We start from the raw sequence: 25,000 nt of genomic DNA, 5'->3' as shown, positions 1-25,000 counted from the left end.
GGAGTTAGTGAGGCTGTAGATGTAGAGAAGGTATTGTGAAGGAGGTATTGTGTGAACTAGTCCTCAGTCAGTGTGTATTAGGAGTTAGTGAGGCTGTAGATGTAGAGAAGGTATTGTGTGAACTAGTCCTCAGTCAGTGTGTATTAGGAGTTAGTGAGGCTGTAGATGTAGAGAAGGTATTGTGTGAACTAGTCCTCAGTCAGTGTGTATTAGGAGTTAGTGAGGCTGTAGATGTAGAGAAGGTATTGTGAAGGAGGTATTGTGTGAACTAGTCCTCAGTCAGTGTGTATTAGGAGTTAGTGAGGCTGTAGATGTAGAGAAGGTATTGTGAAGGAGGTATTGTGTGAACTAGTCCTCAGTCAGTGTGTATTAGGAGTTAGTGAGGCTGTAGATGTAGAGAAGGTATTGTGAAGGAGGTATTGTGTGAACTAGTCCTCAGTCAGTGTGTATTAGGAGTTAGTGAGGCTGTAGATGTAGAGAAGGTATTGTGAAGGAGGTATTGTGTGAACTAGTCCTCAGTCAGTGTGTATTAGGAGTTAGTGAGGCTGTAGATGTAGAGAAGGTATTGTGAAGGAGGTATTGTGTGAACTAGTCCTCAGTCAGTGTGTATTAGGAGTTAGTGAGGCTGTAGATGTAGAGAAGGTATTGTGAAGGAGGTATTGTGTGAACTAGTCCTCAGTCAGTGTGTATTAGGAGTTAGTGAGGCTGTAGATGTAGAGAAGGTATTGTGAAGGAGGTATTGTGAACTAGTCCTCAGTCAGTGTGTATTAGGAGTTAGTGAGGCTGTAGATGTAGAGAAGGTATTGTGAAGGAGGTATTGTGTGAACTAGTCCTCAGTCAGTGTGTATTAGGAGTTAGTGAGGCTGTAGATGTAGAGAAGGTATTGTGAAGGAGGTATTGTGTGAACTAGTCCTCAGTCAGTGTGTATTAGGAGTTAGTGAGGCTGTAGATGTAGAGAAGGTATTGTGAAGGAGGTATTGTGTGAACTAGTCCTCAGTCAGTGTGTATTAGGAGTTAGTGAGGCTGTAGATGTAGAGAAGGTATTGTGAAGGAGGTATTGTGTGAACTAGTCCTCAGTCAGTGTGTATTAGGAGTTAGTGAGGCTGTAGATGTAGAGAAGGTATTGTGAAGGAGGTATTGTGTGAACTAGTCCTCAGTCAGTGTGTATTAGGAGTTAGTGAGGCTGTAGATGTAGAGAAGGTATTGTGAAGGAGGTATTGTGTGAACTAGTCCTCAGTCAGTGTGTATTAGGAGTTAGTGAGGCTGTAGATGTAGAGAAGGTATTGTGAAGGAGGTATTGTGTGAACTAGTCCTCAGTCAGTGTGTATTAGGAGTTAGTGAGGCTGTGATGTAGAGAAGGTATTGTGAAGGAGGTATTGTGTGAACTAGTCCTCAGTCAGTGTGTATTAGGAGTTAGTGAGGCTGTAGATGTAGAGAAGGTATTGTGAAGGAGGTATTGTGTGAACTAGTCCTCAGTCAGTGTGTATTAGGAGTTAGTGAGGCTGTAGATGTAGAGAAGGTATTGTGAAGGAGGTATTGTGTGAACTAGTCCTCAGTCAGTGTGTATTAGGAGTTAGTGAGGCTGTAGATGTAGAGAAGGTATTGTGAAGGAGGTATTGTGTGAACTAGTCCTCAGTCAGTGTGTATTAGGAGTTAGTGAGGCTGTAGATGTAGAGAAGGTATTGTGAAGGAGGTATTGTGTGAACTAGTCCTCAGTCAGTGTGTATTAGGAGTTAGTGAGGCTGTAGATGTAGAGAAGGTATTGTGAAGGAGGTATTGTGTGAACTAGTCCTCAGTCAGTGTGTATTAGGAGTTAGTGAGGCTGTAGATGTAGAGAAGGTATTGTGAAGGAGGTATTGTGTGAACTAGTCCTCAGTCAGTGTGTATTAGGAGTTAGTGAGGCTGTAGATGTAGAGAAGGTATTGTGAAGGAGGTATTGTGTGAACTAGTCCTCAGTCAGTGTGTATTAGGAGTTAGTGAGGCTGTAGATGTAGAGAAGGTATTGTGAAGGAGGTATTGTGTGAACTAGTCCTCAGTCAGTGTGTATTAGGAGTTAGTGAGGCTGTAGATGTAGAGAAGGTATTGTGAAGGAGGTATTGTGTGAACTAGTCCTCAGTCAGTGTGTATTAGGAGTTAGTGAGGCTGTAGATGTAGAGAAGGTATTGTGAAGGAGGTATTGTGTGAACTAGTCCTCAGTCAGTGTGTATTAGGAGTTAGTGAGGCTGTAGATGTAGAGAAGGTATTGTGAAGGAGGTATTGTGTGAACTAGTCCTCAGTCAGTGTGTATTAGGAGTTAGTGAGGCTGTAGATGTAGAGAAGGTATTGTGAAGGAGGTATTGTGTGAACTAGTCCTCAGTCAGTGTGTATTAGGAGTTAGTGAGGCTGTAGATGTAGAGAAGGTATTGTGAAGGAGGTATTGTGTGAACTAGTCCTCAGTCAGTGTGTATTAGGAGTTAGTGAGGCTGTAGATGTAGAGAAGGTATTGTGAAGGAGGTATTGTGTGAACTAGTCCTCAGTCAGTGTGTATTAGGAGTTAGTGAGGCTGTAGATGTAGAGAAGGTATTGTGAAGGAGGTATTGTGTGAACTAGTCCTCAGTCAGTGTGTATTAGGAGTTAGTGAGGCTGTAGATGTAGAGAAGGTATTGTGAAGGAGGTATTGTGTGAACTAGTCCTCAGTCAGTGTGTATTAGGAGTTAGTGAGGCTGTAGATGTAGAGAAGGTATTGTGAAGGAGGTATTGTGTGAACTAGTCCTCAGTCAGTGTGTATTAGGAGTTAGTGAGGCTGTAGATGTAGAGAAGGTATTGTGAAGGAGGTATTGTGTGAACTAGTCCTCAGTCAGTGTGTATTAGGAGTTAGTGAGGCTGTAGATGTAGAGAAGGTATTGTGAAGGAGGTATTGTGTGAACTAGTCTTCAGTCCGTGTGTAATGGTATGTTAGAGATGTACAAGTTAGGTGTTTGGTCAATTCTAAAGTCTGTTTCAGGATGAGGATGAGTTTCCAGAGCTGGTCTCAGGAGGGGCACAGAGGAACATCAAACCAGACCCTAACCCTTCCCAGAACCAACACCAGACCAAACTAACCAAGAACCTGGTGAGAGACCGGCTAATCCTTCCTTCCTTCCTTGAGAATTTCACTTTTTGGGGGGGGGTTGCACCAAAGTGAGTAAAGGTTGACCACAAAACAATCTATCCTGCAGTAAACCCCCCTCCTCTCTCCAGCTGGATAACCTTCCAGAGAACTCTCCCATCAACATCGTCCAGACCCCCATCCCCATCACCACCTCCGTCCCCAAGAGGGCCAAGAGTCAGAGGAAGAAGGCCCTGGCCGCTGCCCTGGCTACAGCGCAGGAGTACTCTGAGATCAGCATGGAGCAGAGGAAACTACAGGTACCAGCATGCACTCTGTTAGCTTTATAGGAAACTGCAGATACCAACATACAATATCTTAGCTAGCTAGGAAACTACAGATACCAGCATGCACTGTCAGCTAGACATAGCGCAGGACTATAATGGGAAAATGGTTGCTAGTTGTATTATACTACTATGAGTGTGCTGAGCCAGTGTTGCTGTTCCCTGTAGGAGGCACTGACCAAAGCAGCAGGGAAGAAGAGTAAGACTCCAGTTCAGTTGGACCTGGGAGACATGCTGGCTGCTCTGGAGAAACAGCAGCAGGCCATGAAGGCTAGACAAATAACCAATACTAAACCACTGTCCTTCACAGGTACACACACACACGCACCGCACACACACCGCACCCACACACACACGGCACCACACACCCACACACACCGCACCCACCCACGCACGACGGCACCACACACCCACGCACGACGGCACCACACACCCACGCACGACGGCACCACACACCCACGCACGACGGCACCACACACCCACGCACGACGGCACCACACACCCACGCACGACGGCACCACACACCCACGCACGACGGCACCACACACCCACGCACGACGGCACCACACACCCACGCACGACGGCACCACGCACGACGGCACCACGCACGACGGCACCACGCACGACGGCACCACGCACGACGGCACCACGCACGACGGCACCACGCACGACGGCACCACGCACGACGGCACCACGCACACCGCACCACGCACCACGCACACCGCACCACACACCACACACACCCACCCACGGCACCACACACCCACCCACGGCACCACACACCCACGCACGGCACCACACACCCACGCACGGCACCACACACCCACGCACGGCACCACACACCCACGCACGGCACCACACACCCACGCACGGCACCACACACCCACGCACGGCACCACACACCCACGCACGGCACCACACACCCACGCACGGCACCACACACCCACGCACGGCACCCCACACACCCACGCACGGCACCACACACCTACGCACGGCACCACACCCACGCACCACGCACCCACACACCGCACACCCACACACCGCACACCCACACACCGCCACCCACACACCGCACACCCACACACCGCACACCCACACACCGCACACCCACACACCGCACACCCACACACCGCACACCCACACCACACACACACACACCGTACTGCACACACCCAGCGCACACACCGCACACATACACTGCACTCGCCGCTCTCTCGCTCGCTCTCTCTCGCTCTCTCTCTGACTGCCTTTCTCTCTCTCTCTCTCTGCTCTCTCTCGCTCTCTCTCTCTCTCTCTGACTGCCTTCTTTCTCTCGCTCTTCTCTCTCTCGCTCTCTCTCGCTCTCTCTCGCTCTCGCTCGCTCTCTCTCGCTCTCTCTCGCTCTCTCTCGCTCTCTCTCGCTCTCTCTCTCTCTCTGACTGCCTTCTTTCTGCTCTCTCGCTCTCTCTCTGACTGCTCTCTCGCTCTCGCTCTCTCTCGCTCTCTCTCGCTCTCTCTCGCTCTCGCTCTCGCTCTCTCTCGCTCTCTCTCGCTCTCTCTCGCTCTCTCTCGCTCTCTCTCTCTCTCGCTCTCTCTCGCTCTCTCTCGCTCTCTCTCTCTCTCTCTGACTGCCTTCTTTTCTCTCTCTGACTCGCCTCTCTCTCGCTCTCTCTCGCTCTCTCTCGCTCTCTCTCGCTCTCTCTCTCGCTCTCTCTCTCGCTCTCTCTCGCTCTCTCTGACTACCTTCTTTCTCGCTCTCGCTCTCTCTTCGCTCTCTCTCGCTTTCTCTCGACTGCCTCTCTCGCTCTCTCCCTCTCTCTCTCGCTCTCTCTCGCTCTTCTCTCTCTGACTGCTCTCTCTCGCTCTCTCTCGCTCTCTCTCGCTCTCTCGCTCTCTCTCTCTCTCGCCTTTCTCTCGCTCTCTCTCTCTCTGCTGCCTTCTCTCTCTCTCTCTCTCTCTCTCGCTCTCTCTCTGACTGCCTTCTCTCTCTCTCTCTCTCTCTCTCTGCTGCCTTCTCTCTCTCGCTCTCTCTCTCGCTCTCTCTCTGACTGCCTCTCTCTCTCGCTCTCTCTCTCTGACTGCTCTCTCTCTCTCTCTCTCTGACTGCCTTCTCTCTCTCTCTGACTGCCTTCTCTCTCTCTCTCTCTCTCTCTCTCTCTCTGACTGCCTTCTCTCTCTCTCTCTCTCTCTCTCTGACTGCCTTCTCTCTCGCTCTCTCTCTCTCTCTCTGACTGCCTTCTCTCTCGCTCTCTCTCTCTCTCTGACTGCCTTCTCTCTCGCTCTCTCTCTCTCTCTCTGACTGCCTTCTCTGACTGCCTTCTCTCTCTCTCTGACTGCCTTCTCTCTCGCTCTCTCTCTCTCTGCCTTCTCTCTCACTCTCTCTCTCTCTGCCTTCTCTCTCGCTCTCTCTCTCTCTGCCTTCTCTCTCGCTCTCTCTCTCTCTGCCTTCTCTCTCGCTCTCTCTCTCTCTCTGACTGCCTCGCTCTCTCTCTCTCTCTCTCTCTCTGACTGCCTTCTCTCTTCTCTGACTGCCTTCTCTCTCGCTCTCTCTCTGACTGCCTTCTCTCTCTCTCTCTCTGACTGCCTTCTCTCTCGCTCTCCCTCTCTCTCTGACTGCCTTCTCTCTCGCTCTCTCTCTCTCTGACTGCCTCTCTCTCTGACTGCCTTCTCTCTCTGACTGCCTTCTCTCTCGCTCTCTGACTGCCTTCTCTCTCTCTCTGACTGCCTTCTCTCTCTCTCTCTCTCTGCCTTCTCTCTCTGCTTCTCTCTCTGACTGCCTTTCTCTCGCTTCTCTCTCTCTCTGCCTTCTCTCTCGCTCTCTCCTTCTCTCGCTTTCTCTCGCTCTCTCTCTCTCTCGCTCTTCTCTGACTGCCTTCTCTCTCTCTCTCTCTGACTGCCTTCTCTCTGACTCTCTCTCTCTCTCTCTGACTGCCTTCTCTCTCTCTCTCTCTCTGACTGCCTTCTCTCTCTCTCTCTCTGACTGCCTTCTCTCTCGCTGCCTCTCTCTCTCTCTGACTGCCTTCTCTCTCGCTCTCTCTGACTGCCTTCTCTCTCTGACTGCCTTCTGACTCTCTCTCTCTGACTGCCTCTCTCTCTGACTGCCTTCTCTCTGACTGCCTTCTCTCTCGCTCTCTCTGACTGCCTTCTCTCTCGCTCTCTGACTGCCTCTCTCTCTCGCTCTCTCTGACTGCCTTCTCTCTCGCTTTCTCTGCCTGACTGCCTCTCTCTCTCTCTTCGACTCTCTCTCTGACTGCCTTCTCTCTCTCTCTCTCTGACTGCCTTCTCTCTCTCTCTCTCTGACTGCCTTCTCTCTCTCTCTCTCTGACTCCTCTCTCTCTCTCTCTGACTTGCCTTCTCTCTCTCTCTCTCTCTCTGACTGCTCTCTGACTGCCTTCTCTCTCTCTCTCTGACTGCCTTCTCTCTCGCTCTCTGACTGCCTTCTCTCTCGCTCTCTCTCTCTGACTGCCTTCTCTCTTCTCTCTCTGACTGCCTTCTCTCTCGCTTTCTGACTGCCTTCTCTCTCGCACTCTCTCTCTGCTCTCTCTCTCTGACTGCTCTCTCTCTGACTCTCTCTCTCTCTCTCTCTGACTGCCTTCTCTCTCTCTCTCTCTCTCTCTCTGACTGCCTTCTCTCTCTCTCTCTCTCTCTCTGACTGCCTTCTCTCTCGCTCTCTCTCTCTCTGACTGCCTTCTCTCTCGCTCGCTCTCTCTCTCTCTGACTGCCTTCTCTCTCGCTCGCTCTCTCTCTCTCTGACTGCCTTCTCGCTCTCTCTCTCCCTCTCTCTCTGCCTTCTCGCTCTCTCTCTCCCTCTCTCTCTGACTGCCTTCTCTCTCGCCCTCTCTCCCTCTCTCTCTGACTGCCTTCTCTCTCGCTCTCTCTCTCCCTCTCTCTCTGACTGCCTTCTCTCGCTCTCTCTCTCCCTCTCTCTCTGACTGCCTTCTCTCTCGCTCTCTCTCTCCTCTCTCTGACTGCCTTCTCTCTCGCTCTCTCTCTCTCTCTCTCTCTGACTGCCTTCGCTCTCTCTCTCTCTCTCTCTCTCTCTGACTGCCTTCTCTCTCTCTGACTGCCTTCTCTCTCTCTCTCTCTGACTGCCTTCTCTCTCGCTCTCTCTCTCTGACTGCCTTCTCTCTCTCTCTCTCTGACTGCTCTCTCTCTCTCTCTCTCTCTCTCTGCCTTCTCTTCTCTCTCTCTCTCTCTCTCTCTCTCTCTCTCTGACTGCCTTCTCTCTCTGCCTTCTCTCTCTCTCTCTGACTGCCTCTCTCGCCTCTCTCTGACTGCCTGACTGCCTCTCTCTCGCTCTCTCTGACTGCCTTCTCTCTCTCTCTCTCTGACTGCTCTCTCTCTCTCTCTCTGACTGTCTTCTCTCTCGCTCTCTGCCTTCTCTCTCTCTCTCTGACTGCCTTCTCTCTCGCTCTCTCTGACTGCCTTCTCTCTCTCTCTCTCTCTGACTCTCTCTCTGCCTCTCTCTCTCTCTCTGACTGCTCTCTCTCTGACTGCTCTCTCTCTCTGACTGCTCTCTCTCTCTCTCTCTGACTGCCTTCTCTCTCGCTGACTGCCTTCTCTCTCTCTCTCTCTCTCTCTCTCTGACTGCCTTCTCTCTCTGACTGCCCTCTCTCTCTCTGACTGCCTTCTCTCTCGCTCTCTCTGACTGTCTTCTCTCTCGCTCTCTCTGACTGCCTTCTCTCTCGCTCTCTCTGACTCTCTCTCTCTCTCTGACTGCCTTCTCTCTCTCGCTCTCTCTGACTCTCTCTGACTGCCTTCTCTGACTGCCTTCTCTCTCTCTCTGACTGCCTTCTCTCTCGCTCTCTCTCTCTCTCTGCTCTTCTCTCTCACTCTCTCTCTCTCTGCTGCTCTCTCGCTCTCTCTCTCCTCTCTGACTGCTTCTCTCTCTGCTCTCTGCTCTCTCTGCCTTCTCTCGCTGCTCTCTCTGCCTTCTCTCTCGCTCTCTCTCTCTCTCTGACTGCCTTCGCTCTCTCTCTCTCTCTCTCTCTGACTGCCTTCTCTCTCTCTCTCTGACTGCCTTCTCTCTCTCTCTCTCTCTCTCTCTGACTGCCTTCTCTCTCTCTCTCTCTGACTGCCTTCTCTCTCGCTCTCTGACTGCCTCTCTCTGACTGCCTTCTCTCTCTCTCTCTCTGACTGCCTTCTCTGCCTCTCTCTCCCTCTCTCTCTGACTGCCTTCTCTCTTCTCTGACTCTCTCTCTCTCTCTGACTCTCTCTCTCTCTGACTGCCTTCTCTCTCTGACTGCCTTCTCTCTCGCTCTCTGACTGCCTTCTCTCTCGCTCTCTCGCTCTCTCTCTCTCTCTCTGACTGCCTTCTCTCTCGCTTTCTGACTGCCTTCTCTCTCTCTCTCTCTCTCTCTCTCTCTCTCTCTCTCTCTGACTGCCTCTCTCTCGCTCTCTGACTGCCTTCTCGCTCTGACTGCCTCTCGCTCTCTCTCTGACTGCTCGCTCTCTCTCTGCTCTCTCTCTCTGACTGCCTTCTCTCTCGCTTTCTGACTGCCTTCTCTCTCGCACTCTCTCTCTCTCTGACTGCCTCTCTGACTGCCTCTCGCTCTCTCTCTCTCTCTCTCTCTGACTGCCTCTCTCTCTCTCTGACTGCCTTCTCTCTCTCTGACTGCCTTCTCTCTCGCTGCTCTCTCTCTCTCTCTGACTGCCTTCTGACTGCCTCTCTCTCTGCCTTCTCTCTCTCTGACTGCCTTCTCTCTCGCTTCTCTCTCTGACTCTCTCTCTCTCCTCTCTCTCTCTCTCTCTGACTGCCTTCTCTCTCTCCTGACTGCTTCTCTCTGACTGCCTTCTCTCTCTCCCTCTCTCTCTGACTGCCTTCTCTCTGACTGCCTTCTCTCTGACTCTCTCTCTCTCTCTCCCTCTCTCTCTGACTGCCTTCTCTCTCGCTCTCTGACTGCCTCTCTCTCTGACTGCCTTCTCTCTCTCTCTCTCTGACTGCCTCGCTCTCTCTGACTGCCTTCTCTCTCTGACTCTCTCTCTCCTGCTCTCTCTCTGACTGCCTTCTCTCTGACTGCCTCTCTCTCTCTCTGACTGCCTTTCTCTCTCTGCCTCTCTCTCTCTGCCTCTCTCTCTCTGCCTTCTCGCTCTCTCTCTCCTCTCTCTCTGACTGCCTTCTCTGCCCTCGCTCTCTCTCTGCTCTCCCTCTCTCTGACTGCCTTCTCTCTCTGCCTCGCTCTCTCTCCCTCTCTCTCTGACTGCCTTCTCTCTCTCTCTCTCTCTCTCTCTCTGACTGCCTTCTCTCTGACTGCCTCTCTGACTCCCTCTCTCTCTGACTGCCCTCGCTCTCTCTCTCTCTGCCTCTCTCTGCTCCTCTCTCTCTGACTGCCTTCTCTCTCGCTCTCTCTCTCTCTCTGACTGCCTTCTCTCTCGCTCTCTCTCTGACTGCCCTCGCCTCTCTCTGCTCTCTCTCTGACTGCCTTCTCTCTGACTGCCCTCTCTCTCTCCTCTCTCTCTGACTGCCTTCTCTCTCTGCCTCTCTCTCTGACTGCCTTCTCTCTCTCTCTCTGACTGCCCTCTCTCTCTCTGCTCTCTCTGACTGCCTTCTCTCTCTCTGACTGCCCTCGCTCTCTCTGACTGCCCTCGCTCTCGCTCTCTCTCTCTGACTGCCTTCTGCTCTCGCTCTCTCTGACTGCCTTCTCTCTCTGCTCTCTCTCTGACTGCCTTCTCTCTCTCTCTCTGACTGCCCTCGCTCTCTCTCTGCTCGCTCTCTCTGACTGCCCTCGCTCTCGCTGCCTCGCTCTCTCTGACTGCCCTCTCTGCTTCTCGCTCTCTCTGACTGCCTCTCTGACTGCCTCGCTCTCTCTGACTGCCCTCGCTCTCGCTCTCTCTGACTGCCCTCTCTCTCGCTCTCTCTGACTGCCCTCCTCTCGCTCTCTCTGACTGCCCTCGCTCTCTGACTGCCCTCTCTCTGACTGCCCTCGCTCTCGCTCTCTCTGACTGCCTCGCTCTCTCTGCTGCCCTCGCTCTCTCTGACTCGCCTCTCTGCTCTCGCTCTCTCTGACTGCCTCTCTCTCTGACTCCTCGCTCTCTCTGACTGCCCTCGCTCTCTGACTGCCCTCGCTCTGCTCTCTGACTGCCCTCTCTCGCTCTCTCTCTGACTGCCCTCGCTCTCTCTCTGACTGCCCTCTCGCTCTCTCTGACTGCCCTCGCTCTCTCTCTGACTGCCCTCGCTCTCTCTGACTGCCCTGCTCTCTGACTGCCCTCGCTCTCTCTGACTGCCCTCGCTCTCTCTCTCCCTGACTGCCCTCGCTCTCTCTGACTGCCCTCGCTCTCTCTGACTGCCCTCGCTCTCTCTGACTGCCCTCGCTCTCTCTGACTGCCTCGCTCTCTCTGACTGCCCTCGCTCTCTGACTGCCCTCGCTCTCTCTGACTGCCCTCGCTCTCTCTGACTGCCCTCGCTCTCTCTGACTGCCCTCGCTCTCTCTGACTGCCCTCGCTCTCTCTGACTGCCCTCGCTCTGACTCTGACTGACTGCCTCGCTCTCTCTGACTGCCCTCGCTCTCTCTGACTGCCCTCGCTCTCTCTGACTGCCCTCGCTCTCTCTCTGACTGCCTCTCGCTCTGACTCTGACTGCCCTCGCTCTCTCTGACTGCTCCTCTGCTCTCTCTGACTGCCCTCGCTCTCTCTGACTGCCCTCGCTCTCTCTGACTGCCCTCGCTCTCTCTCTGACTGCCCTCTGCTCTCTCTCTGACTGCCCTCGCTCTCTGACTGCCCTCGCTCTGACTGCTCTGACTGCCTCTCTCTCGCTCTCTGACTGCCCTCGCTCTCTCTTCTGACTGCCCTCGCTCTCTCTGACTGCCCTCGCTCTCTCTGACTGCCCGCTCTCTCTGACTGCCCTCGCTCTCTCTGACTGCCCTCGCTCTCTCTGACTGCCCTCGCTCTCTCTGACTGCCCTCGACTCTCTCTGACTGCCCTCGCTCTCTCTGACTCTGCCCGCTCTCTCTGACTGCCCTCGCTCTCTCTGACTGCCCTCGCTCTCTCTGACTGCCCTCGCTCTCTCTGACTGACTGCCCGCTCTCTGCTCTCTCTGACTGCCCTCGCTCTCTCTGACTGCCTCTCTGACTGCCCTCTCTGACTGCCCTCGCTCTCTTCTGACTGCCCTCGCTCTCTCTGACTGCCCTCGCTCTCTCTGACTGCCCTCGCTCTCTCTGACTGCCCTCGCTCTCTCTGACTGCCCTCCCGCTCTCTCTGACTGCCCTCGCTCTCTCTGACTGCCCTCGCTCTCTCTGACTGCCCTCGCTCTCTCTGACTGCCCTCGCTTCTGACTCTCTCTGACTGCCCTCTGCTCTCTCTGACTGCCCTCGCTCTCCTGACTGCCCTCGCTCTCTCTGACTGCCCTCGCTCTCTGACTGCCCTCGCTCCTCTGACTGCCCTCGACTCTCTCTGACTGCCCTCGCTCTCTGACTGCCCTCGCTCTCTGACTGCCCTCGCTCTCTCTGACTCCCTCGACTGCCCTCTCTGACTGCCCTCGCCTTCTGACTGCCCTCGCCCTCTGCTCCTCTCTGACTGCTCTCTCTGACTGCCCTCGCTCTCTGACTCCTGACTACTGACTGCCTCGCTCTCTGACTGCCTCGCTCTCTCTGACTGCCTCGCTCTCTGACTGCTGCCTCTCTGACTGCCCCCTCGCTCTCTGACTGCCCTCGCTCTCTGACTGCCCTCGCTCTCGCTCTGACTGCCTCGCCCTCTGACTGCCCGCTCTCTCTGACTGCCCTCGCTCTCTGCTCTCTGACTGCCCTCGCTCTGACTGCCTCTCTGGACTGCCCTCGCCTCTCTGACTGCCTCGCCTCCTCGCTCTCTCTGACTGCCCTCGCTCTCGCTCTCTGACTGCCCTCGCTCTCGCTCTCTCTGACTGCCCTCGCTCTTCTCTGACTGCTCGCTCTCTGACTGCCCTCGCTCTGACTGCCCTCTCTCTCTGACTGCCCTCGCTCTGACGCTCTCTCTGACTGCCTCGCTCTCGCTCTCGCTCTGACTGCCCTCGCTCTCGACTGCTCTCTCTGACTGCCTCGCTCTCTCTGACTGCCTCGCCTCTCTCTGACTGCCCTCGCTCTCGCTCTCTCTGACTGCCTGCTCTCTGCTCTCTCTCTGACTGCCCTCGCTCTCTGCTCTCTCTCTGACTGCCCTCGCTCTCGCTCTCTCTGACTGCCCTCGCCGCTCTCTCTGCCTGCCCTCTGGATCGCTCTCTCTGACTGCCCTCGCTCTCTCTGACTGCCCTCGCGCTCTCTCTGACTGCCCGCTCTCTCTGACTGCCCTCTCGCTCTCTGACTGCCCTCTCTCTCTGACTGCCCTCTCTCTCTGACTGCCCTCTCTCTCTGACTGCCCTCTCTCTCTGACTGCCCTCTCTCTCTGACTGCCCTCGCTCTCTGACTGCCCTCGCTCTCTGACTGCCCTCGCTCTCTGACTGCCCTCGCTCTCTGACTGCCCTCTCTCTGACTGCCCTCTCTCTGACTGCCCTCTCTCTGACTGCCCTCTCTCTGACTGCCCTCTCTCTGACTGCCCTCTCTCTGACTGCCCTCTCTCTGACTGCCCTCTCTCTCTGACTGCTCTCTCTCTGACTGCCCTCTCTCTCTGCTCGCTCTGACTGCCCTCTCTCTCTGACTGCCCTCTCTCTGACTGCCCTCTCTGACTGCCCTCTCTCTCTCTCTCTCTCTCTCCAGTGGGTACAGCAGCCCTGTTCCATGGTTCAGGGCCAGGTGCCGGCTCGGGAGCAGGGCCCGGTATAGTATCAATGTTGAAGGCCCAGCAGGCCCACTCTGCCCCCTCAACATGCTGGACTCCAGCGCTCCACGCCTGAAGAGAGGGAAGGAGAGAGAGATCCCTGAAGTCAAACGCCCTACCGCCCTGAAGAAGGTGAGAGGATAGATCTCAATGTGTGTCTGAGGGGAAGGGGTGTGTTGATCTAACCCAGTCTCTGTTCTCTCTGTGTAGATCATTCTGAAGGAGCGTGAGGGGGAAGGGGTGTGTTGGTTGGTCTAACCCAGTCTCTGTTCTCTGTGTAGATCATTCTGAAGGAGCGTGAGGGGAAGGGGTGTGTTGGTCTAACCCAGTCTCTGTTCTCTCTGTGTAGATCATTCTGAAGGAGGGGGGGAAGGGGTGTGTTGGTCTAACCCAGTCTCTGTTCTCTGTGTAGATCATTCTGAAGGAGGGGGGGGAAGGGGTGTGTTGGTCTAACCCAGTCTCTGTTCTCTCTGTGTAGATCATTCTGAAGGAGCGTGAGGGGGAAGGGGTGTGTTGGTCTAACCCAGTCTCTGTTCTCTCTGTGTAGATCATTCTGAAGGAGCGTGAGGGGGAAGGGGTGTGTCTAACCCAGTCTCTGTTCTAACCCAGTCTCTGTTCTCTCTGTGTAGATCATTCTGAAGGAGTGTGAGGGGAAGGGGTGTGTTGATCTAACCCAGTCTCTGTTCTCTCTGTGTAGATCATTCTGAAGGAGCGTGAGGGGGAAGGGGTGTGTTGGTCTAACCCAGTCTCTGTTCTCTCTGTGTAGATCATTCTGAAGGAGGGAGGGAAGGGTGTGTTGGTCTAACCCAGTCTCTGTTCTCTCTGTGTAGATCATTCTGAAGGAGTGTGAGGGGGAAGGGGTGTGTTGGTCTAACCCAGTCTCTGTTCTCTCTGTGTAGATCATTCTGAAGGAGTGTGAGGGGGAAGGGGTGTGTTGGTCTAACCCAGTCTCTGTTCTCTCTGTGTAGATCATTCTGAAGGAGCGTGAGGGGGAAGGGGTGTGTTGGTCTAACCCAGTCTCTGTTCTCTCTGTGTAGATCATTCTGAAGGAGCGTGAGGGGAAGGGGTGTGTTGGTCTAACCCAGTCTCTGTTCTCTCTGTGTAGATCATTCTGAAGGAGGGGGAAGGGGTGTGTTGGTCTAACCCAGTCTCTGTTCTCTCTGTGTAGATCATTCTGAAGGAGAGTGAGGGGGAAGGGGTGTGTTGGTCTAACCCAGTCTCTGTTCTCTCTGTGTAGATCATTCTGAAGGAGTGTGAGGGGAAGGGTGTGTTGGTCTAACCCAGTCTCTGTTCTCTCTGTGTAGATCATTCTGAAGGAGCGTGAGGGGGAAGGGGTGTGTTGGTCTAACCCAGTCTCTGTTCTCTCTGTGTAGATCATTCTGAAGGAGTGTGAGGGGGAAGGGGTGTGTTGGTCTAACCCAGTCTCTGTTCTCTCTGTGTAGATCATTCTGAAGGAGGGGGAAGGGGTGTGTTGGTCTAACCCAGTCTCTGTTCTCTCTGTGTAGATCATTCTGAAGGAGCGTGAGGGGAAGAGGGGGAAGGGGGGTGTTGATCTAACCCAGTCTCTGTTCTCTCTGTGTAGATCATTCTGAAGGAGCGTGAGGGGAAGGGGTGTGTTGATCTAACCCAGTCTCTGTTCTCTCTGTGTAGATCATTCTGAAGGAGCGTGAGGGGAAGGGGTGTGTTGGTCTAACCCAGTCTCTGTTCTCTCTGTGTAGATCATTCTGAAGGAGCGTGAGGGGGAAGGGGGTGTGTTGGTCTAACCCAGTCTCTGTTCTCTCTGTGTAGATCATTCTGAAGGTGTGTGAGGGGAAGGGGGGTGTGTTGATCTAACCCAGTCTCTGTTCTCTCTGTGTAGATCATTCTGAAGGAGTGTGAGGGGGAAGGGGTGTGTTGGTCTAACCCAGTCTCTGTTCTCTCTGTGTAGATCATTCTGAAGGAGGTTGAAGGGGTGTGTTGATCTAACCCAGTCTCTGTTCTCTCTGTGTAGATCATTCTGAAGGAGCGTGAGGGGGAAGGGGTGTGTTGGTCTAACCCAGTCTCTGTTCTCTCTGTGTAGATCATTCTGAAGGAGCGTGAGGGGAAGAGGGGGAAGGGGGTTGTTGATCTAACCCAGTCTCTGTTCTCTCTGTGTAGATCATTCTGAAGGAGCGTGAGGGGGAAGGGGTGTGTTGATCTAACCCAGTCTCTGTTCTCTCTGTGTAGATCATTCTGAAGGAGCGTGAGGGGGAAGGGGTGTGTTGGTCTAACCCAGTCTCTGTTCTCTGTGTAGATCATTCTGAAGGAGCGTGAGGGGGAAGGGGTGTGTTGGTCTAACCCAGTCTCTGTTCTCTCTGTGTAGATCATTCTGAAGGAGGGGGAAGGGGTGTGTTGATCTAACCCAGTCTCTGTTCTCTCTGTGTAGATCATTCTGAAGGAGGGGGAAGGGGTGTGTTGATCTAACCCAGTCTCTGTTCTCTCTGTGTAGATCATTCTGAAGGAGCGTGAGGGGGAAGGGGTGTGTTGGTCTAACCCAGTCTCTGTTCTCTCTGTGTAGATCATTCTGAAGGAGCGTGAGGGGAAGAGGGGGAAGGGGGTTGTTGATCTAACCCAGTCTCTGTTCTCTCTGTGTAGATCATTCTGAAGGAAGGAGTGTGAGGGGAAGGGGTGTGTTGATCTAACCCAGTCTCTGTTCTCTCTGTGTAGATCATTCTGAAGGAGCGTGAGGGGGAAGGGGTGTGTTGGTCTAACCCAGTCTCTGTTCTCTCTGTGTAGATCATTCTGAAGGAGTGTGAGGGGGAAGGGGTGTGTTGATCTAACCCAGTCTCTGTTCTCTCTGTGTAGATCATTCTGAAGGAGTGTGAGGGGGAAGGGGTGTGTTGGTCTAACCCAGTCTCTGTTCTCTCTGTGTAGATCATTCTGAAGGAGTGTGAGGGGAAGGGGTAGATGTTGATCTAACCCAGTCTGTTCTCTCTGTGTAGATCATTCTGAAGGAGCGTGAGGGGAAGAGGGGGAAGGGCGGTCTGGATCAGATTGCTGCCAGCCAGGAAGAACAGGGAGAAGAGGAGCTACACTTCACTGATGACCTCACACGGGAACCTGCCTCTCAGGAGGGTAGGTACAGGGTCAGGGGTAAGAGAGAGGAGGAGCTACACTTCACTGATGACCTCACACGGGAACCTGCCTCTCAGGAGAGTAGGTACAGGGTCAGGGGTAAGAGAGGGGAGGAGCTACACTTCACTGATGACCTCACACGGGAATCTGCCTCTCAGGAGAGTAGGTACAGGGTCAGGGGTAAGAGAGAGGAGGAGCTACACTTCACTGATGACCTCACACGGGAATCTGCCTCTCAGGAGGGTAGGTACAGGGTCAGGGGTAAGAGAGAGGAGGAGCTACACTTCACTGATGACCTCACACGGGAACCTGCCTCTCAGGAGGGTAGGTACAGGGTCAGGGGTAAGAGAGAGGAGGAGCTACACTTCACTGATGACCTCACACGGGACCTTGGCAGAGTTTGCTCATTTTAGAACATTCCCTTGGTCTTAAAGTGAATTCTTGCAAACCTAATGGTCCTACTGATCTGTGGTGTGACGTGGTGTTGTCTAATATACCCCCCTGTGATATTCTGCTCCGTCTGTTTTCTGTAGAGAACGGTCTGAGCGTGCCCAGTGATGACGCGTCCCTGTCCCCGGCCAGTCAGAACTCTCCGTACAGCATCACGCCTGTTTCCCAGGGTTCCCCTGGCTCCTCTGGCATCGGCAGCCCCATGGCCTCTAACGCCATTACCAAGATACACAGCCGCCGCTTCAGAGAGTGAGTCTCTCTCTCTCTCTCTCTCTCACTCACTCACTCACTCACTCACTCACTCACTCACTCACTCACTCACTCACTCACTCACTCACTCACTCACTCACTCACTAACACAGAGAGAAATTGCTTGGTACTGAGAATCCTAGTGGTTCAAATGTCACAAACTCATTTGGTGGGTTAGCAACACAGAAGCATTTAGTAACATAAATATCTATCCGCCCAATGGGTGTTTAGAGCAGGGCTATACAATTAGGACTTGTACGTACACACAGACAGGCACTGCTTTGTTTCTTAATGTCTTGGGTTGTAGGCCCTTTGTCTCAGCCCTTAAGCACTGTGTCAGCCTCTCCTCCCTTCCTCACACCATTTCATATCTACACCAGTGTTTCCCTCCTCCAGTCCCCCAACAGCACACGTTGTTGTAGCCCCGTGTTTCCCTCCTCCAGTCCCCCCCAGTGTTTTTCAGCACACGTTGTTGTAGCCCAGTGTTTCCCTCCTCCAGTCCCCCCAACAGCACACGTTGTTGTAGCCCAGTGTTTCCCTCCTCCAGTCCCCCCAACAGCACACGTTGTTGTAGCCCAGTGTTTCCCTCCTCCAGTCCCCCCAACAGCACACGTTGTTGTAGCCCCCAGTGTTTCCCTCCTCCAGTCCCCCAACAGCACACGTTGTTGTAGCCCCGTGTTTCCCTCCTCCAGTCCCCCTCAACAGCACACGTTGTTGTAGCCCAGTGTTTCCCTCCTCCAGTCCCCCCAACAGCACACGTTGTTGTAGCCCAGTGTTTCCCTCCTCCAGTCCCCCCAACAGCACACGTTGTTGTAGCCCAGTGTTTCCCTCCTCCAGTCCCCCAACAGCACACGTTGTTGTAGCCCAGTGTTTCCCTCCTCCAGTCCCCCAACAGCACACGTTGTTGTAGCCCAGTGTTTCCCTCCTCCAGTCCCCCCAACAGCACACGTTGTTGTAGCCCAGTGTTTCCCTCCTCCAGTCCCCCAACAGCACACGTTGTTGTAGCCCAGTGTTTCCCTCCTCCAGTCCCCCAACAGCACACGTTGTTGTAGCCCAGTGTTCCCTCCTCCAGTCCCCCAACAGCACACGTTGTTGTAGCCCAGTGTTTCCCTCCTCCAGTCCCCCCAACAGCACACGTTGTTGTAGCCCAGTGTTTCCCTCCTCCAGTCCCCCAACAGCACACGTTGTTGTAGCCCAGTGTTTCCCTCCTCCAGTCCCCCAACAGCACACGTTGTTGTAGCCCAGTGTTTCCCTCCTCCAGTCCCCCAACAGCACACGTTGTTGTAGCCCAGTGTTTCCCACCCTCCTCCAGTCCCCCCAACAGCACACGTTGTTGTAGCCCCGTGTTTCCCTCCTCCAGTCCCCCCAACAGCACACGTTGTTGTAGCCCAGTGTTTCCCCAGTCCTCCAGTCCCCCAACAGCACACGTTGTTGTAGCCCAGTGTTTCCCTCCTCCAGTCCCCCCAACAGCACACGTTGTTGTAGCCCAGTGTTTCCCTCCTCCAGTCCCCCCAACAGCACACGTTGTTGTAGCCCCGTGTTTCCCTCCTCCAGTCCCCCCAACAGCACACGTTGTTGTAGCCCAGTGTTTCCCTCCTCCAGTCCCCCCAACAGCACACGTTGTTGTAGCCCAGTGTTTCCCTCCTCCAGTCCCCCCAACAGCACACGTTGTTGTAGCCCAGTGTTTCCCTCCTCCAGTCCCCCCAGCACACGTTGTTGTAGCCCAGTGTTTCCCTCCTCCAGTCCCCCCAACAGCACACGTTGTTGTGTGTTTCCCTCCTCCAGTCCCCCCAACAGCACACGTTGTTGTAGCCCAGTGTTTCCCTCCTCCAGTCCCCCAACAGCACACGTTGTTGTAGCCCAGTGTTTCCCTCCTCCAGTCCCCCAACAGCACACGTTGTTGTAGCCCAGTGTTTCCCTCCTCCAGTCCCCCAACAGCACACGTTGTTGTAGCCCAGTGTTTCCCTCCTCCAGTCCCCCAACAGCACACGTTGTTGTTGTTTCCCTCCTCCAGTCCCCCAACAGCACACGTTGTTGTAGCCCAGTGTTTCCCTCCTCCAGTCCCCCAACAGCACACGTTGTTGTAGCCCAGTGTTTCCTCCTCCAGTCCCCCAACAGCACACGTTGTTGTAGCCCAGTGTTTCCTCCTCCAGTCCCCCAACAGCACACGTTGGAATGATGGCCCCGGATTAAACTCACCTGATTCAACTCATTGAGGGGATGATGATTAGTTGAATCAGGGGTTTGTCTGGAGCTAGCAAAACTTGCTGTTGAAGAGTTGGGAACTTATTGAACTGCACAATGGTGTGTGTGTGTGTTTTTATAATATTGGTCGATGTATGCATGTGAGTGTTTTCTAATAGTGGTGTGTGTGTGTGTTAACCTGATTGTGTGTGTTCCTCTTAGGGTTGGGCTGATATATGATTAAATCTAATATTGTGATGTGCAAGACTGTACTCTATTTGAAATGTACAAATCAAAACAGTGCATTTTTAAGGGCAAATTAATGAACTAAGCCTTAGTTTTTTGCTATACTATGATTATTTAATGATAATGTGACTAGTATCTTAAATAAGATTCATAAAAATTCCACAGTCTGGAATGATGGGGTCATTAACGGTGCAAAACGATTATATCGGATATCGCAATATTTGGAGTAGCATATCGTTGAAGAGGCCTCCCTATTGTTATCTAACCCTACTCCCTCTCTATCACTGTCTCCAAGTGTTAGCTAACCCTAGTCCCTCTCTATCACTGTCTCCAAGTGTTAGCTAACCCTAGTCCTCTCTATCACTGTCTCCAAGTGTTAGCTAACCCTAGTCCCTCTCTCACTGTCTCCAAGTGTTATCTAACCCTAGTCCTCTCTATTACTGTCTCCAAGTGTTAGCTAACCCTAGTCCCTCTCTATTACTGTCTCCAAGTGTTAGCTAACCCTAGTCCCTCTCTATCACTGTCTCCAAGTGTTAGCTAACCCTAGTCCCTCTCTATCACTGTCTCCAAGTGTTAGCTAACCCTAGTCCCTCTCTCACTGTCTCCAAGTGTTATCTAACCCTAGTCCCTCTCTATTACTGTCTCCAAGTGTTAGCTAACCCTAGTCCCTCTCTATTACTGTCTCCAAGTGTTATCTAACCCTAGTCCCTCTCTATTACTGTCTCCAAGTGTTAGCTAACCCTAGTCCCTCTCTATTACTGTCTCCAAGTGTTAGCTAACCCTAGTCCCTCTCTATTACTGTCTCCAAGTGTTACCTAACCCTAGTCCCTCTCTATTACTGTCTCCAAGTGTTATCTAACCCTAGTCCCCTCTCTATTACTGTCTCCAAGTGTTAGCTAACCCTAGTCCCTCTCTATTACTGTCTCCAAGTGTTACCTAACCCTAGTCCCTCTCTATTACTGTCTCCAAGTGTTACCTAACCCTAGTCCCTCTCTATTACTGTCTCCAAGTGTTAGCTAACCCTAGTCCCTCTCTATTACTGTCTCCAAGTGTTAGCTAACCCTAGTCCCTCTCTATTACTGTCTCCAAGTGTTAGCTAACCCTAGTCCCTCTCTATCACTGTCTCCAAGTGTTAGCTAACCCTAGTCCTCTCTATAACTGTCTCCAAGTGTTAACTAACCCTAGTCCCTCTCTCACTGTCTCCAAGTGTTACCTAACCCTAGTCCTCTCTATTACTGTCTCCAAGTGTTAGCTAACCCTAGTCCCTCTCTATTACTGTCTCCAAGTGTTACCTAACCCTAGTCCCTCTCTATTACTGTCTCCAAGTGTTACCTAACCCTAGTCCCTCTCTATTACTGTCTCCAAGTGTTATCTAACCCTAGTCCCTCTCTATTACTGTCTCCAAGTGTTACCTAACCCTAGTCCCTCTCTATTACTGTCTCCAAGTGTTAGCTAACCCTAGTCCCTCTCTATTACTGTCTCCAAGTGTTAGCTAACCCTAGTCCCTCTCTATCACTGTCTCCAAGTGTTATCTAACTCTAGTCACTCTCTCTATCACTGTCTCCAAGTGTTACCTAACCCTAGTCCCTCTCTATTACTGTCTCCAAGTGTTACCTAACCCTAGTCCCTCTCTATCACCTCCAAGTGTTAGTAGTCCCTCTCTATTACTGTCTCCAAGTGTTACCTAACCCTAGTCCCTCTCTATTACTGTCTCCAAGTGTTATCTAACCCTAGTCCCTCTCTATTACTGTCTCCAAGTGTTACCTAACCCTAGTCCCTCTCTATTACTGTCTCCAAGTGTTACCTAACCCTAGTCCCTCTCTATCACTGTCTCCAAGTGTTACCTAACCCTAGTCCCTCTCTATCACTGTCTCCAAGTGTTAGCTAACCCTAGTCCCTCTCTATCACTGTCTCCAAGTGTTAGCTAACCCTAGTCCCTCTCTCACTGTCTCCAAGTGTTAGCTAACCCTAGTCACTCTCTCTATCACTGTCTCCAAGTGTTACCTAACCCTAGTCCCTCTCTTTATCACTGACTCCCAAGTGTTACCTAACCCTAGTCCTCTCTCTATCACTGTCTCCAAGTGTTAGCTATCCCTAGTCCCTCTCTCTCACTGTCTCCAAGTGTTAGCTATCCCTAGTCCCTCTCTCACTGTCTCTCACTGTCTCCAAGTGTTACCTAACCCTAGTCCCTCTCTCTCACTGTCTCCAAGTGTTATCTAACCCTAGTCCCTCTCTCTCACTGTCTCCAAGTGTTACCTAAACCTAGTTCCTCTCTCTATCACTGTCTCCAAGTGTTACCTAACCCTAGTCCCTCTCTCTCACTGTCTCAAAGTGTTACCTAACCCTAGTTCCTCTCTCTATCACTGTCTCCAAGTGTTACCTAACCCTAGTCTCTCTCTCTCTGTCTCTCTTTCTCTCTTTCTCTCTCATTGTCTCCAAGTGTTACCTAACCCTAGTCCCTCTCTCTCACTGTCTCCAAGTGTTACCTAACCCTAGTCCCTCTCTCTCACTGTCTCCAAGTGTTACCTAACCCTAGTTCCTCTCTCTATCACTGTCTCCAAGTGTTACCTAACCCTAGTTCCTCTCTCTATCACTGTCTCCAAGTGTTATCTAACCCTAGTCACTCTCTCTATCACTGTCTCCAAGTGTTACCTAACCCTAGTTCCTCTCTCTATCACTGTCTCCAAGTGTTATCTAACCCTAGTCACTCTCTCTATCACTGTCTCCAAGTGTTACCTAACCCTAGTCCCTCTCTCTCTCACTGTCTCCAAGTGTTACCTAACCCTAGTCCCTCTCTCTATCACTGTCTCCAAGTGTTATCTAACCCTAGTCTCTCTCTCTGTCTCTCTCTGTCTCTCTTTCTCTCTTTCTCTCTCATTGTCTCCAAGTGTTACCTAACCCTAGTCCCTCTCTCTCACTGTCTCCAAGTGTTACCTAACCCTAGTCCCTCTCTCTCACTGTCTCCAAGTGTTACCTAACCCTAGTTCCTCTCTCTATCACTGTCTCCAAGTGTTACCTAACCCTAGTTCCTCTTTCTATCACTGTCTCCAAGTGTTACTTAACCCTAGTTCCTCTCTCTATCACTGTCTCCAGGTACTGTAACAAGGTGTTGAATAAGGAGACAGATGAATGTGTTTATAATATTAGTGTGTGTTTCTCTCTCTCTCCAGGTACTGTAACAAGGTGTTGAATAAGGAGACAGATGAATGTGTTTATAATATTAGTGTGTATCTCTCTCTCTCCAGGTACTGTAACCAGGTGTTGAATAAGGACACAGATGAATGTGTTTATAATATTAGTGTGTGTTTATAATATTAGTGTGTTTCTCTCTCTCTCCAGGTACTGTAACCAGGTGTTGAATAAGGACACAGATGAATGTGTTTATAATATTAGTGTGTGTTTATAATATTAGTGTGTATCTCTCTCTCTCCAGGTACTGTAACCAGATGTTGAATAAGGAGATGGATGAATGTGTTTATAATATTAGTGTGTATCTCTCTCTCTCTCCAGGTACTGTAACCAGGTGTTGAATAAGGACACAGATGAATGTGTTTATAATATTAGTGTGTGTTTATAATATTAGTGTGTTTCTCTCTCTCTCCAGGTACTGTAACCAGGTGTTGAATAAGGACACAGATGAATGTGTTTATAATATTAGTGTGTGTTTCTCTCTCTCTCCAGGTACTGTAACCAGGTGTTGAATAAGGACACAGATGAATGTGTTTATAATATTAGTGTGTATCTCTCTCTCCAGGTACTGTAACCAGGTGTTGAATAAGGAGACAGATGAATGTGTTTATAATATTAGTGTGTATCTCTCTCTCTCCAGGTACTGTAACCAGGTGTTGAATAAAGAGATAGATGAGAGTGTGACGATGCTGCTGCAGGAACTGGTCCGGTTCCAGGAGAGGGTTTATCAGAAGGACCCCAGCAAAGCCAAGACCAAACGCAGACTGGTCATGGGCCTTAGAGAGGTCACCAAACACATGAAGCTCCACAAGATCAAGTGTGTCCTCATCTCACCCAACTGTGAGAAGATCCAGGCCAAAGGTCAGGGTCATTCTTGTCATTAATCTTGGGTTATGTTTTTTAAAAGCAGTGAACCACGGAGTGTACTACTCAACCAGGTCCAATAAGAACACAGGGTTTTGTTTTTGCGGTTGCTAAGCGTTTAGCTAGTGTGCCTATCTGAACATCATCCTGATCTTGGGGTGTGGGGTTCCAAATGCGTGCTAAGTTTATGAATATTTCAAATATTCATCCCCAATCGCCACTTTAGTGTCCACCAGAGAGAGGCAGCATATGCTCAGCACAGGCTGCATCAAATCTTCTACATAACTAGTGACTGTGTGTTGTCTATTGCAGGGTGTCTAGATGAGGCTCTGTAAAACATGATAGACAGCCATGCCCAGGGAGCAGGACTGTTTATAGTGGTAGTTCTACAGTAGTAGTGACTGTTATTTTATGTCCCAGGGTGTCTAGATATTTTGATGACAGCCATCCCATAGTGGTAGTTCTAGTAGTAGACTGGCTGTCTAGAGGAGGCTCTGTAAAACATGATAGACAGCCATGCCCAGGGAGCAGGACTGTTTTTATAGTGGTAGTTCTACAGTAGTAGTGACTGTTATTTTATGTCCCAGGGTGTCTAGATGAGGCTCTGTAAAACATGATAGACAGCCATGCCCAGGGAGCAGGACTGTTTATAGTGGTAGTTCTACAGTAGTAGTGACTGTTATTTTATGTCCCAGGGGGTCTAGATGAGGCTCTGTACAACGTCATAGCCATGGCCAGAGAACAGGAGATCCCGTTTGTGTTTGCTCTGGGTAGGAAGGCTCTGGGACGCTGTGTCAACAAACTGGTGCCTGTCAGTGTGGTGGGCGTCTTCAACTTCTCTGGAGCAGAGGTAAGACGTTGAACTCTGCGTGTTTATAACGCCTGTTAATACTGTAACAAAAAGCAAATGGAAGTGTGTAAAGTCTTGATGTCTTTCTCTCTCCCCTCTCCCCGTCCGCCACCCCTCCCTCTCCTCCTCTAGGGTCTGTTTAACCGGCTAGTGTCTCTGACGGAGGATGCTCGTAAGTCCTACAAGGACATGGTGTCAGCGCTGGAGCAGGAGCAGGCTGAGGAGGCGCTGAAGAACGTCAAGAAGGTCACCCACCACATGGGCCACTCCAGGAACCCCTCCGCTGCCTCCGCCATCTCCTTCTGCTCCGTCATCTCTGAACCCATCTCTGAGGTCAACGAGAAGGAGTACGGTAAGAGATGACCGCGACCTTTAGCCCTGACTCTGACCCATCTCTGAGGTCAACGAGAAGAGTACGGTAAGAGATGACCGCGACCTTTAGCCCTGACTCTGACCCATCTCTGAGGTCAACGAGAAGGAGTACGGTAAGAGATGACCCCGACCTTTAACCCTGACTCTGACCCATCTCTGAGGTCAACGAGAAGGAGTACGGTAAGAGATGACCGCGACCTTTAGCCCTGACTCTGACCCATCTCTGAGGTCCAACGAGAAGGAGTACGGTAAGAGATGACCGCGACCTTAACCTGACCCATCTCTGAGGTCAACGAGAAGGAGTAGAGATGACCCCGAAGAGATGACCCATCTCTGAGGTCAACGAGAAGGATTTGAACCTTTAACCCTGACTCTGACCCATCTCTGAGGTCA

General features: G+C 51.9%; 1 pseudogene; it reads left to right on the top strand.

Annotated features, from left to right (window-relative positions):
- Positions 1-25,000, top strand: part of LOC124033459 — a 130,759-nt pseudogene that overhangs the window by 19,898 nt on the left and 85,861 nt on the right.

The sequence above is a fragment of the Oncorhynchus gorbuscha genome, linkage group LG04 (assembly GCF_021184085.1).
Source record: "Oncorhynchus gorbuscha isolate QuinsamMale2020 ecotype Even-year linkage group LG04, OgorEven_v1.0, whole genome shotgun sequence".
In the NCBI taxonomy this organism is placed as follows: Eukaryota; Metazoa; Chordata; class Actinopteri; order Salmoniformes; family Salmonidae; genus Oncorhynchus; species Oncorhynchus gorbuscha.
Note: the sequence above shows the minus strand (reverse complement) of the source record. Positions and strands in the feature narration are given on the sequence as shown.